Source organism: Pelodiscus sinensis, chromosome Z, assembly GCF_052426305.1.
Source record: "Pelodiscus sinensis isolate ZL-2025 chromosome Z, ASM5242630v1, whole genome shotgun sequence".
NCBI lineage: Eukaryota > Metazoa > Chordata > Testudines > Trionychidae > Pelodiscus > Pelodiscus sinensis.
Genome location: NC_143085.1, coordinates 19,824,475 through 19,839,511, shown reverse-complemented (window position 1 = coordinate 19,839,511; position 15,037 = coordinate 19,824,475). Strand labels below are relative to the sequence as shown.

The 15,037-nt window shown below is 45.8% G+C and overlaps 1 protein-coding gene and 1 pseudogene across 2 annotated transcripts in view; both read right to left on the bottom strand.

Moving 5' to 3' along the window:
- Positions 1–15,037, bottom strand: part of GALNT9 (polypeptide N-acetylgalactosaminyltransferase 9) — a 444,375-nt gene that overhangs the window by 141,397 nt on the left and 287,941 nt on the right. The window lies entirely within an intron of this gene.
- LOC106731388 (small ribosomal subunit protein uS11 pseudogene) lies at positions 11,042–11,466 on the bottom strand (annotated as a pseudogene).

Below are 15,037 nucleotides of genomic sequence, written 5' to 3'. Positions count from 1 at the left end.
ATTCGAACTAGTTTTTGGTTCTAGACGCGTTAGTTCGAATTAGCTTAGTTCGAATTAACTAATTTGAACTAAGTTAGTTCGAACTAGCGCTGTAGTGTAGACGTACCCTTACACTGGAGTTGAATCAGGCCCAAGTATAGAAAAAGGTAACTATAACAGTCTTCCAGATACTCTCATCATGCTGCACCAAACATTTGCAGTAGAAAATCAGTCAGTGCATTTGGAAATGCTGGAAGTGCTTTGTTGGTCCATTAACTGAGTGATAAACAGAAGGGCTACTTCTAGACTGGCATGATTTTCCGCAAATGCTTTTAACTGAAAAGTTTTTCCGTTAAAAGCATTTGTGGAAAAGAGCATCTAGATTGGCACGGATGCTTTTGCGCAAAAGCACTTTTTGTGGAAAAGCGTCCGTGCCAATCTAGACGCGGTTTTGTGCAAGAAAGCCCCGATCGCCATTTTCACCAGCAGGGCTTTTTTGCGCAAAACAGTTTTTAAAAAGCATTTGTGCAAGAGGGCTTTTTCCCGTGTGGGAGCAGCATAGTATTTGCGCAAGAACACTGGCAATCTTACATTAAATCGTCAGTGTTCTTGCGCAAATTCAAGCAGCCAGTGTAGTCAGCTGGCAAGTTTTTCGGCAAATGCTACTGCTTTTGCGGAAAAAACTTGTCAGTCTAGACACAGCCACAGGGCATATTTTTAGATAAAACTATTGCACTCAAGCAATCTCTTGGCTTTAAAGGAAGAGAATGCATCTACGAGTGTGAAGCATCTGCTTCTAGAGAGCTTGAATGAAGGGAAACACCTTGGTTTTAAAATGATTAAATCCCATCTTAGAACATTTTTTTGCCAAAAATGTGGGCAGCATCTTTCATTAGTTAGTAATGAACCCTGAAGTTCAGGATCAGAGAATACTGAGGACTATGTCACTGCTGCATTTCTAATCTTCTGAAAAACCAGTGCTTTTAACATAGGATAACTTCAGTGTGATATTCATATTTCTGCAAAACAAACACTCAGTGCTGACAGGTGGCAGGTTGTGACCCTGCCAAGTGGAATTAATAGCTGCGGAGTGAACAGCATCGGACTTAATACTGTATGTCACTGTCTCATATGGGAAGTCAGATAAGCTCCTCTTGCCAATTGCTTTCTCCATGGAGTAACTATATCAAGAAGAGGAGGTTACATGGCTTGTTCATATCTGGAGAATGGCAGGAGACGATATCCCCAGGATACAAGATTCAGGGTGGCTCTAAAAAATGGGATCGGCATTTATGGTGGGACCATGATGTGGACAAAAATGTATAGTCATTCACCTTCAGTACAGAAATCTGGGAGATGTGCTCAGAATCCCATCCAACTTGGAGGGAAAATCTGGCACTGGCTGCAGCTCAACAAAAGTGGCTTTGCCTAGTAGATGGAAGCAAAGCAGGAAAGAAGAAAGCAGCATGCTATAATTTTGGACTCAAACTCAGACAACACCTGGATCTGTAAAACTGGTAACAAGTTGTGTTATTTGGCTTCCTTTCCAGGCCTCATCTAGCAATTGCATGTTGATATTTCCTAATTTACCACTCTACCATTGCTTGTATTGTAGCAGCACCTAAGGGCCCTGGACAGGGCATAGATCTCATTGAGTTAGGTGTTGTACAAATACAGAACAAAAAGCTGACAAATGACTTCCCTTTCATTCAGTTTCATATCTCAATGTAAAACTATAATAGGAAATTACAATGTGAGTATAAATGTAATTAATATGAGGCCAGTGGGTAGTCTCCCAGATCTATGTATGCATCTAGATTACAGGGCTTTTTTCAGAAAAATGGCCATTTTTTTAAAATTCACCTATATCCACACTGCAGTCACTTTCTTTTGAAAGAAAATCGAAAGAATGCAGGGCTTTTTCCAACATTGCTAAACCTCAATTTACAGGGAATAACACCTATTTTGAAAGAGCTCTTTCAGAAAAAGGCGTGTGTGGACACGGAAGGGGCAGTTCTTATGAAAAAAAGGGTCTCGAGGAAAAAGCACAGGTGCCTTGGTAGACACTCTGTCCACACTAATCACAGCTCTATAGTTCCTGTCTCCAGCCATCTCTTAAAGCTGCAGGCACCCGGGGAAAGCCATCCTGGTTGGGGGCTGAGATCCAGGCCCTCTTGGAGCTCAGGTGTGAGGAACAGTCCCTCCAGGAACTCCAGTCATTTCACAGAAATGCGGACATTTATGGCCAGATGGCCGAGGCTCTCACACAGAGAGGACACCGCCTCTGCACCCTTGACCAAGTGAGGAGCAAGGTCAAAGAGCTGCAGTAAGGCTATACAGGGAGCACAGTTCTTGCTCCGGAGTAGGACCCCACTCCTGTCTGTATTACACAGAGCTCCACCAGATTCTGGGTGGTGGGCAAACCCTGTCCCCATGCATACTGATGGACTCAGGGTTGTTGACACCTGTGGTCACCCAGCCAGAGCTCCTGGAGGAGGACGATGATGACCAACAGCAGCTGCAGGAAGAGGAAGACACTGGCAGTGTCATCACCCTCAGCCTGGAGCCAGTACCCCAGGCCATGGACATCTCCCAGGCATCATCTGACTCCGGGGAGGGAACATCCGGTGAGTACTCTCAGGCTGCCACATACACAGGGAAGGGGAGGCAGGAGCACAAGCGATGGGGCGCAATCGTCGCTCGACATGCTTGGCCTGGACAGCGTGCAGCGGCAGTGCACAACACGTGGTCTCAGGAGCCAGTCCTGGAGCACACAAAGGCTGCTGGTCACAGCCTAGGGGGAAACCCCACACACATACAACACCTGGGAGGGACGTCCTCCCCCTGCCAGACACTCCTGGAAGCAGACTAGGCACAAGGGTGCTTGCATGACCTCACATAGACTGACGACTGTTGCACATAGCACCTGGCCATGCCTGCATGTGTGAAGCACCACCCGCTCCCGCAGACAGCACTGCCAGGTGCAGGTATGTGTGTGTGGGACCCAGGGAGGGCCAGGCTGCTCCAGGCCCCTCTCTCGCACATGGGAGTGCTCTCTGGTCGGACACTTCGCTGGCCTGCTTGTCTGTGGAGGGTGGAAGTGGGCAGGATGGTCCTCTGGGCATCTCGTGGTCCCTGTGAGGCAGGGCCTACTATGCAGGCCACAATTGGCCTTGCTTTCAGGACATCACCATCCTCTGTTCCAAGGACAGTTGCTCGCTGCTCACAGAGGAGGGCACACCCTCAGGGACAGTGTCTGCATGACCACCTCTCCCTCTTGTCCTCCACAGCTGGAACAGCTGTCGCTAAGGGGTGAGCCACACCAGTCCAGGCAGCTGACCGAAGCCAGGGGAGCTGCAAGCACCAGTGGATCCACCATGACCTCCTGCGACAGCACATTGCAGTCCTGTGAGACATGCAGCAAACAGTCACCCAAAAGGTCTGTGATGATGCCGCAATTTCATTTGGAACCAGCTAGTGTGGCAAGGCAAAAACATGTGTACCGCCATCTGGGAGGCCATGGCATACCCGGGTCCTGTCCCCGTTCCTGCTCTCTTCACCCCTGCTCCACCCACCACTGCTCCCCTGCTCCCCCTGTCATCCCTGACCACACACCCCCTCCTACCTAGACCCCTGTTGTCCCAGGCCGCACCCAACCCCAAGTCTGTCGAGGTCCCTGGACCCGAGACAGCACTTGCAGGCACTACATGTGACACTCCCATCCCTGAGCCCCCCTCCTTGTTCTCAGCCCCCCTCCAAGTTCTGAGCCCCCCTCTGTCCCAGTTACTTTGATTGTAAAGAACTAAATACAAAGTTTATTTTGAAATCAAAACTAGTGTCTTTATTAATTGTCCAGGGAATGGGGGAAGGGAGGGTTTGTGTTGGGAAAGGTATTGAGAGGCAAGGCACAAGCCCCCATTGGGGATACCCTGGGGAGAGTTACTGGGGCCCTTCAGAGAACCTCTCCCACAGGGCCTCCTGGATGTGCACCCCAGCCTGGCAGATGGCAACTGTCTGAGGCTGTTCAAACTGCCTCCCCTTGCCACCAGCCTGTGTCCCCCACTCTGAGAGGAAGGCCTCCCGTTTGCTCTCCACCAAGTTGTGGCGCACACAACATGCAGAGACCACCTTGGGGATGTTGCACTCCCCTACATCAAGGTGAGTCAGCAGGCACCTGAAGTGGGCCTAGAAGTGCCCAAAGGAACATTCCACCTGCATGCAAGCCCAGTTAAATTGTTCCCTGCTCAGGTCCAGGTGACCAGTGTAGGGCTTCATGAGCCACAGCATCAGTGGGTAGGTCAAATGGCCCATGATGCAAGTTGGCATCTGCATGTCCCCATCTGCAAAGTCCAGTGGGGAATGAATATTTCAGCCTGCAACCTGTGGTAGAGGCTAGAGTTCCTAAATATGCAGGCATCATGTACCCAGCCTGATCACCCTACTGGCCCCATTCTCTTTAACAAGTATAACATGTTTTATAACCTGAACTTTAAGATTTCAGTTCTCTGATCTAAAATGTTAGATACCATCAAATTAACATGGGGCTGATATATGAATGTCTAGAGTGCGTGCTATCTCATACTGAGAGATAGTCGAGATGTACATAACAGAAACCCTAGATTGCCACACCAAGTCATGTGATAACACCATTCAGTAAAAAGGAGCTAGCTTGAGATATCACACAAAATCTTATGATAAATTTGTTGATAACTGAACACTTGCTATGGTCTCACCACTATACATCAGAGGTCTTTTTTCAAAATCTGAGGATGTTGTTTTTCCCAGCTCACAGCTGGGTCTTCTTCAACATAATAGAGTTGTTGGCTGTCAAAGGCAGTAATAACACCAAGAGTCTAGGACTTCCTGTTGGTTCTCATGATAGGTGGAATCTTGTCTCTGGAATCCATATTCACATATTTCTTACTCGCCCAGTTATTCAGAAGTTTTCAATGAAGACTCGGATTGCCAAAACCCATAAAGAAGACCCTCAACCAGTGGCTCTGGAGGACTTATTAGGAACCATATTGTCTAAGATATCAGACTGTAAAGCCCTGAATGCATGTGCATAGCTTGGGGTTGCACATGTTCACACAAGGATTACACAAGTGCCCTGCTACTGTAATATTACTTTTTACTTCCACATCTTACTTTTTAAAGCTGGGGTGGGCAATAATTTTTGCCTGGGGGCCACTTCAAAATTTTTTGAAGTAGCCCCGGGCCACCCCAGAAGGGGTGGGGCCTAAATGGGAAGGAGCGGGGCTACCCCACTCTCAGACCATGATTAGTCTGGGGGTGGGGGAGACCCTTTGCCTCTCCTTCCCAGTAGGCACCCATGCCCTGGAAGAGGCTTGGCATGCTCCTCCACCCCCAGGCCAATCAGGCCCGGAGGCGGGAGAATGTGGGAAGCCTCCTCTCTCCCCTGTGACCAGCACGCAGAGCTTTGAAGTGCCGCAAGCTCCTCGCAGGGCTGGGGCAGAGTGAAGGAAGCTTCACGCAGCACCCCCGCCCCCAGACTCTGATTGGCCTAGAGGTGGAGGAGCACGCGAAGCCTCCTCCACTCTCCCCTCTCCCCCACCCTGCGAGCAGCGCTTTAAAGTTCCACGTGCTCCTGGCAGGCGGGAGGAGGCTATGTGTGCTTCCCCACCCCCAGGCCAATTAAGGCCAGGGGGCAGGGAAGCAGTAGCGTTTCCATGGGCTGGATCCAACTGCTTGGCAGGCCAGATCCAGCCAGCAGAGGCCCTTTTGCCCACCCCTGCTTTAAAGTCACAAGGCTAGAGAGGAAGGCAGCCTAGTCTAGGGGCTTGGGAGTGAGGAGAGCACATTTCTATTCTGAGCTGTGCATGTGACCTGCTGAAGGGTTGTATGCAAATCTCTGCATCTCTCTTTTCCCGCCTATCCATTTCATGTCTTCTCTACCTAGACAAAAAGAGCCCAGGGGCAGGACTCCTCTCTTACTATGTGATTGTACTGCACTTAGCATCACAAGGCAGCAGGCTGCATAGCACAATTTAGGTATAACTGCAATATATAAAAACATCTGATCCATTAGTATGCATTGATTATAGCTAATCTTTGTACTAATTTCAATAGGTCTAAAATTTTAAGCATCCTCCTCCCCTAAGAATTCTTCCTTTTCTCTGTCACATTCATTGGTAAGAAATAGCCAAGATGTCTCCAGGATGACTGGGATACACACATATCAATGGATGCATCCCTCAGTCTGAATCACTCTCACCAGTACAGGGCATGGCCCACAAGAGCAGAACATCCATGCACTAGCAAGAAAGGTATGATTGATACAATACTTCACCAATGAATCCTGAAGACAATCTACTGTTACCTTTTGCCACATGGATAACCAATCATTTGTACCTTTTTGTTTCTTTTCTGCCTCTTAGCCAGTTTTCAATAATCTAAGCCAGAATTTTACGTCTCAGTCCAGGACTACTTGGTTCCTTTACAGCAACACTTTGAAACCCTATCATCTATGTGAAAGTGAGAAAGATTTTTTTCTACTGTGTTGACATGTGCTAATGGTTTACTGTGAACTGTTTGAAAAGCTGGAGCGAACCATAATACAATTTACACTGCTCACAAAAGAAACCTAAAATTGGAGTTTATAAAAAGATAAAAAATAATACAGCTTCATAAAGTTCTTTAAAGAACCTTGCCATTGTAAGCAGGTGCCAAAATTTAATCTTTCTCTCTATACCACTGTATTGAACCTCATCCAGTATTTGTCAAAGTAGCTGTGGGAATCTCACTGAAATATTGTCTATGGTTGCCTCTAAACTATAAACTTGTCTAAACCTCAGATCATCCCACTAACTATGGAGGCCATCTGGATGATGTTAGAGAATGGAACACATGGGTCGGAAGTTTTTAAAAGCTACTTATGGCTCACTCAGAAAAAATGAACTATGAACTAACATAATACATTATGGCTTCTGAACCAAAGCAGCTTATTAAAAAGCAAAGTTAGAGATCTATTTAATAAGCTTACCACCTGAATGCCTATCTTGTCTTATCTGAATATGATAAGGAAGTATCAGACACTTGGGATTAGTAGCTCTGCTCACACATTCGAAGTATTTCGATTCTTCCCCCTGTGTTATAAAGAACGGGCTAGACTCTGTGGCTCTTTTTAAGATTATAGGATTCATCTTGCATCAGCCAATGGTGAAGGGGACTAGGAGGGAAGCATACTACCACCTAATGAGAAAGAGGAAGGGAAGCTGGACTTTCCCAAAATGTTTTCTTGATTTCATTCCATGATTTCATTTGCATTGTATGAATGTAACTTTGGGACATTAGTGTAACTCAATTTACCTCCAGTTCTTTTTGTGAGGAGCAGTGATTCCTGTAACCTGGGTGCTTGTGTGGTCATTCAGGAGACATTCAAATGTCATCCAGCTGATTAGCAGAGCACTCACATGAATGGAAAAGATTAGAGAGAACATTGGTGAGAGGTAAAAAAATAAACAGAACCTTGGTTTGTCACACTTTACATTGTGCTCATTGTAACCCATTGGTCTTCAAACTGGCATGTGTTCTTGATATTTTGCCTTCCTTGCCGCCTGTCTCACCAACAGGGAGAAAAAAAAGCCAGGATGCCTTGTTAACTGAGGTATAAAGTAAACACTTATGACTGGTAACCAATCATGAGCATGTTTGTTACTTAGATTGATAAGAATCTCTGTATTAGGGCCATACCACCTGTCTTGACTAATTTGCCATGAGATCAGTCATTTCCCTTAGAGAGAACTGTAGTGGTTCCCAATCTATTTTATACCATGGACCAGAAAACCCATTTACAAACTTTTGGCGGACCGGTAACATTTTATTTGCATATTTATGCATTCATTATGCAAATAATGAACATGAAAATATGCAAATAAAATGTTACCTATCCATCAACCCACTTACCCTATGCTGCACATCCCTCTACCTCCAACCCCAGAACTCTCTGACCCGGTCCAGCCAACCCTGATTCTCAGTCTCTCTGTATTATTAAACCTGCCAAACCCATCATCTGATATCCCCATGTCCCTCTAATCCAGTGGTCCTGAATGTGGTGCCCGCGGGCGCCATGGCACCCGCCGGGCCATTTCTGTGCGCCCGCCGAGTGATCGGGGCCAGCCCTGCCCCTGGGCGCGAGCGCATGGGCAGCCCCGCCCCCGGGCACACAGTGCCGGCCCTGGGAGCGCGGCATATGGGCGTCCCCGCCCCTGGGCATGCAGCACAGGAGCAGCACTGGCCCCAAGGGTGCAGCGCATGGGCACTGCCGCCTTCTGGGCGTGTGGCACAGGAGTGGCGCCGGCCATGGGCATGCAGCACATGGGCTGCCCCGACCCTGGGCGAACAGGACAGGAGCGGTGCCAGCCTCAGGCACATGGTGTATGGGTAGCTCCATCCCTGGGCATGCAGGTGTGCTTGGCCCCACCCCTGGGTGCATATGCAGCCCCGCTCCTAGGTGCCCAGCAGCCCCAAAAGGTTGGGGACCACTGCTGTAATCCCATTACCTCACAAATCTGTCTTGCCAAGTCTGTCACTCCGGTGACCACTGCCTATCACCTCCCAAAACCCCCTTTAGTCAACTTCCTTTAGTCAACCTCCTCTGACTTGCCTGAAGCCTGTCCTGCATCCACTGTCACCACCAATCTTGGCACACTGCATCATGGTGACCCCTGACTTAAATTAACATCCTTTCATTTCCCCGAATCCTGTCCCACCAGTCCCAGGGCTCTCTGATTCTGCCCCATTATCCCCAGTGTCCCTTGCTCCACAAACTCCATGACTGCCTGTTGTGCCAAACCCTGATCCTGCCCCACTGATCCTGCAAATTCCTGTTCCACAAGCTCTGAGGCCCCTTACTCTGATCAGACACCCTCAGGTCTGCTGTCCCCTGAGACAGAAGCACAAGCTGCACCACATCTGGCTCCATAACCATTGACCCACTGCAACCCCCCCTTGCCCTTTGACATCTAACCCCAGGCCTCCCTCCTTAACCCCTACCCCCAACTCAGCTTAACACCCTGTGACCCCCACTTCAAGCCCTGTGCCCTTTGACCCTTTAACCTCTGCTTTACAGCCAATACCAACATCCTCTTGGTCATTCTATGACCCCACCACACCCTCACTCAACACCCCTTTGCCCTTTGACGCCCCTCCACTCCTCAGACCAAGGCTGCCCCCTCTAGGGATCATGACTGTTACTGCTGCATGGGCAGGGGAGTGGCCATTGGTAGTGCACACATTCCCTCCTTCTTCACACTCCCTGCCTCCCCAAGTGCTTCTTGTGCCCCCATGGGTAGAGGTGGGCGCGGGGGGGGGGGAATGGGAGTTCAGAGCCCTGGCTGGGCTGCCATCTTACCTAGGTGGGAGAGGGGAGGAAGGACGGAGGTGCCTCCTTCTGCTGCTGCCCCATCCTCAGCACCACTGCTGGGCAAAATCACCCACTACAGCTGCCGGAGCTAAAGCTGGGTACCGGAGCTAAAGCTGAGTGACCCTCTGCCCCCAGAGCCAATGTGAACAGCTGGCTTCAGCTCCAACAGCTGCTGCAGCCTGGCAGCCATTGGTTTGCAGCCCAGCACTGGTCCATGGACCAGTGATTGGGAACCACTGGTGTAGGGCATATTGTTATAGAACAAGCAGACTTTAATGATCTGTGTTCACAACCCAAAGGATCATGGAAATATATGAATGAAGCTGCAAAGAGAGGTGATACAACAGATAATATAGTGCTCTGCTGGCTCATGAAGAGAATTTTCTAGTAGAGGAAAGCTGAACAAAGCAAAACAGTTAGGGTATGTCTACACTAGCCACTCTAGTTCGAACTAGGGTGGCTAATGTAGTCATTCAAACTTGCAAATGAAGCCCAGCATTTAAATATCCCCGGCTTTATTTACATGTTCCTGAGCACCGCCATTTTTAAATGCCTGGTAGTTCGAACTCCCTCCTCATTGCTGGAGGAGTAATGGTAGTCCAAATTACGGCTTTAGATCAAACTACCTAGCCCGTGCCGCGTGTAGCCGCGGGCAGGGAGCTCAAACTACCAGGCATTTAAAAATGGCGGCACCCGGGAACATGCAAATAAAGCCTGGGATATTTTAATCCCAGGCTTCATTTGCAAGTTCGAATGACTACATTAGCCACCCTAGTTCGAACTTAGGTGGCTAGTATAGACATACCCTTAGTGTCTGACACTTGAACACATGTAGGTCATTCAAACAGATGCCATTTTACAAGCAAACAGGTACAAACAATATAATAGAAAATATTTTCCTTCCTCTTATCAAATCAGTTATCACTATACCTAAATGACTTCTTAAAATATGCTAATTGCATTGTTTCTGGGTTGAAATCAGTGATTAACATGATGGTGGGAACTTACCAACAGCACCACCACTGGGGAGAGGGGCAGAGAGGCTGCAGCTCCCACACCCAAAATTTTATACCAGGTGTCTGCTCACCCTAGCCTCAGACAGAGAGGCTATGTCTAGACTACAGGCTTCTTGTGCAAGAAGCTTTTTGCAGAAGAGATCTCTGCACAAACTTCTTGCGCATGAGCATGTCCACACTATAAAAGTGCATTGCAAAAGTGAAACTCTTTTGTGCAAGAGAGCATCCAGACTGCATGGACGCTCTCTCAAAAGAAAGCTCTGATTGCTATTTACAGAATAGCTTTTTTCGATTGGCTCTTTTTGAGCAAAAAACCCCAGTTGCCCATCCACACACACCTTTTTGCACAAGAGCTCTTGCACAAAAAGGAGTTATTCCTCTTAGCAAGAGGAATACCTAAACCGCAAAAAAAGCCCTCTGTTCTTTTGATTTATTATAAATTTACTTGTGCAAAAACATGCTTAAGGAGTGGACACTCCGTGGCAAAAACAGCCATTTTTGTGCAAAAATCCTGTAGTGTAGATGTCGCTAGAGCTCTTAACTGCACGACAGCCTGAGTGTGATTTGTGAAGAATTTGGAAGTGGGAAAAGCATGACCTTTTCTTTTTTTCTTTTTTTTTCCTTTGAGAGTCTTAATGATGAAACTAAATTCAGCCATAGTTTACAGATGATGACCACAGTGACCTCCCTTTCTGCTAGTGGAAGGGATAGGGGTAACATCCTCAATATGCCCAGTCTTTATTCCAGAATGAGCTTGGGCTCTGAGGACTGACTGGGTACCAGGTCTAGGACTCTTGGTCCTGTTTTCACCTGTACCTCACAGCTTGATGTGAACGGCAGTGAGGCCCAGCTTCTTGCACCTCTGGGCAACAGCCTGGGCTGCCAACATAGCAGCATAAGGTGAAGACTCGTCTCTGTCAGCCTTCATACCACCAGTCACTCAGCAGATGGTCTCCTTGCCAGAAAGATCAGTTACATGGACAAAACATCATTGAAGGAAGTGAAGATATGGGAGACACCAAACACGTTTTCTCCCAAGCTGATGACCTGCTCTTCTTTCTTCTCCTTACACTTTCGAGGTGCCATTTTTGTTATTGTTGTTTATTATCAAAGGCAGGGGTGATTAGAATAACAAAAGTCTTGCCATTAAAGTAAACTAAGGATCATTAGATGATCCTGATAGCATTATCAGGTACTCCAGGCAAAAGATGGGAAACAAAGGATGGGAATAAATGGCGAGAATGGAGAGAAGTAAATAATGGTGTCCTCCATGGGTTTGTTCTAGGATCAGTGTTGTTTAACACATCCATAAATGATCTGTAGAAAAGGGTAAACAGTGAGCTGGCAAAAGTTGCAGATGATACAAATAGTCAAGCTTTGGATAGGTAAGTCCAGAACTGAATTCAAAGATTTACAAAGAGATTTCACAGTCACTCTGGGCAACACAAGGGGAGATGAAATTCAATATGGATAAATTCACAGTAATGCACATGGAAAAATGTAATCCCAAATATACACACAACATAATATTAGCTGAACCCATTAAAGATGTCTTGGACTCATTGTGGATAGTTGCCTGAAAATATCTGCTCCATGTCTAGTGACAATCGTAAAAATGAACTGAATATTGGGACTCATTAGGAGAGGTATAGATAATAAGACTGAAAACATCACATTGCCTATATAAATCCATGATACACACATATATTGAATACTGTGAGCAGATTTGATCACTCCATCACAAAAAAGGAATTTTGGATTTGGAAAAGGTACAAGGAAGGGTGCATAAATAATTAGGACTACTGAACACATTCCATATGAGGAGAGATTAAAAAGATGGACTTTTCAGTTTGAAAAAGAGATGATTAAAGGGGAGATGGGACAGAGGCCCATAAAATCATGAATGATGTGGAAAAATTAATTAAGGAAGTATTTACTCTTTCGTACTACACAAGAACTAGCAGACACACAATGAAATTAAATAGACAGCAGATATAAATGAACTATAGAAAGTATTTCTTCATAATAGTCAGCCTGTGGAACTCTCTGCCAAATGATGTTGCAGAGGCCAAGACTAGAGTTCCAAAAAGAACTAGATAAGCTCATGGAAAATAAGTCCCTAAATGGCTATTAGCCAGTGTGTGCAGAGATTCAATACCATGTTCTGCATGTCCCTCACATCTGTTTGCCAGAAGCTGGGAATGGTTGATGGGATTAATCACTTGGCGATTGCCTGCTGTGTTCATTCCATCTCTGAAGCACCTGGCATTTGCTACTGGTAGAAGATACCAAGCTAGATGGATCTTTGATCTGATCCAGAATGGTCATTCTGATGATCTTACATACTGCCCCTGCAGTAACCCAATGGACCCCAATTCTCTCCCAGAGCTGAGGTTTATGAAAATCTTCATTTTTGAAATTATAGATAATTAGCATATGGGATTACCAAGCATGATACAGTTGGCTGAAATGGGGAGATGGAAGGGGATTTGTTTCCTGATTTTGGTTGAGCAAGGAAACAGAGGGGCTATGTCTAGACTGGCATGATTTTCCGCAAATGCTTTTAAAATGCCAGTCTAGACACAGTCAGGTACTGAGACATGACAAGGTTGTTAGCAATGGCTCTGCAGAGCTGGAAGTGCAGCATGCAACATACAATGGCAGATGTGACATGTAAGGGGAATTCAACCAATAGGTAAAAAGAAATAATAAGAACAATCACTCAGTACTCACTAATCAATGTTATGACCATTACATAGCAATTTCATATTTTAGATTAAATTCTGTTATTATAGGGTTCAGCTATCCAAACACTGCTGTAAATTTATGCTGCATAGTAGCATAGGAATCTCATCCTGCCAAGTTCTAGGTTGCTTGAACATATATTGGTAAGAAGTATTGAGTTCCTATAGGAATTAGACCCTTAATCTGCATCCGTAGCAGCTAACATCAATTCCCATACCCCTGGTCTACACTAGGGGATACATTCAAGTAAAGATACACAACTTTAGTGATGTTAATTGCATAGCTTAAGATGAAATATTTTAACTAGAATTTTGGCACCATCCACACTTTGGGAAGTCGAAGGGAGCACACTCTCCCTTTGACTTCCCTTATTCCTCATAGAAGCAAGACTACTAGCATTGATGGAAGCTCCCTCTCAGTTTGAATTAGCATGTCTTCACTAAACCCACTAATTCGAACCCCAGAAGATCAACTGTGGCTACTCTGATTTTATCTGTAGTGTAGACATGGCCACACAGATTATTTCTGGTAGAGGCAGGAGGTACAAATAATAAAACTTCTTTGATTACTCCTGCTTCTACCAGAAATAATAGAATGCACACAGAAGGGAAAGTTTGATGGGAGCAACTGAAGTCAAGAAAAAGAATCACAGACAACAGAAAATGGGGAAATACCAAGACCTGCGAGAAGGATTGGCCAAAACATGCAAGCAAACGATAGTCTGTGTTTAAGTAACTGATAGAGCCAGATTGTAGTCTAGATTCTCACTATAAGCCTGATCCAAAGTTCACAGCCTCTGGAAAGGCTCCCCTTAATTTCAGTGAGTTTCTTCCTTCTTCATAACATCTCCTGGTGGGTACTGTGAAGGGTGTTCAACTCCCATAAATAATCCATACACAGAAGGTAACTGCTGATTTTGGGCAGCAACATGTAACCCAGACATCACAAAATAAAACCTACCTGCTCACAGGAAACTAGGATTAGAACCAACCACCTTCATTTCCAAAAACAAAGCAGTAGTGGTCTGTTCCATTTGAGCTAAAAAAGAATGTAGTCATCTTGAAGTAGCAGGAGGTAGTACACCAAAATCCCACAACCTTTCTTCAGTGATTCTACCAGAGGGCAAAGTCACTAACTCATACTATCAGCACAGGACAAGTGGTTTCTCTCTGGCTATGTCTAGACTGGCATGATTTTCTGGAAATGCTTTTAACGGAAAAGTTTTTCATTAAAAGCATTTTCAGAAAAGAGCATCTAGACTGGCACGGATGCTTTTCCGCAAAAGCACTTTTTGCAGAAAAGCGTCCATGCCAATCTAGACGCGCTTTTGTGCAAAAAAGCCCCAATCGCCATTTTAGCCATCAGGGCTTTTTTTGCGCAAAACAGTACTGTGCTGTCTACACTGGCCCTCTTGCACAAATGATTTGTGCAAGAGGGCTTTTGCCTGAACGGGAGCAGCATAGTATTTCCACAAGAACACTGACAATCTTACATGAGATCGTAAGTGTTCTTGCAGAAATTCAAGCAGCCAGTGTAAACAACTGGCAAGTTTTTCCGCAAAAGCAGCTGATTTTGCAGAAAAACTGGCCAGTCTAGACACAGCCTCTGGATTCTTCAGGGAACGTGAATCAGTTGAGATAGCCAGTTAACAGAAGAGAATTTTATGGCCAGCATGCCACTGAGAATTTGCCCCCTTTGTGTTTTCTTAAATCATTATTTTATGTTACAAACTTTAGGCAAACATAAGAAAAGCAATAAAACTTCAATGTGAATCATTCTTCCCAATTAATTGTTTCCCTCAAAAAACATTTAGTAAATTATTTGGATGATGAATAGAGTTTTGAAAGGGGTTTTGCGGTTACTAATAGCATCATTCTGTCTTTCTGTTCCAAAGCTGGTTTTATTAATATAA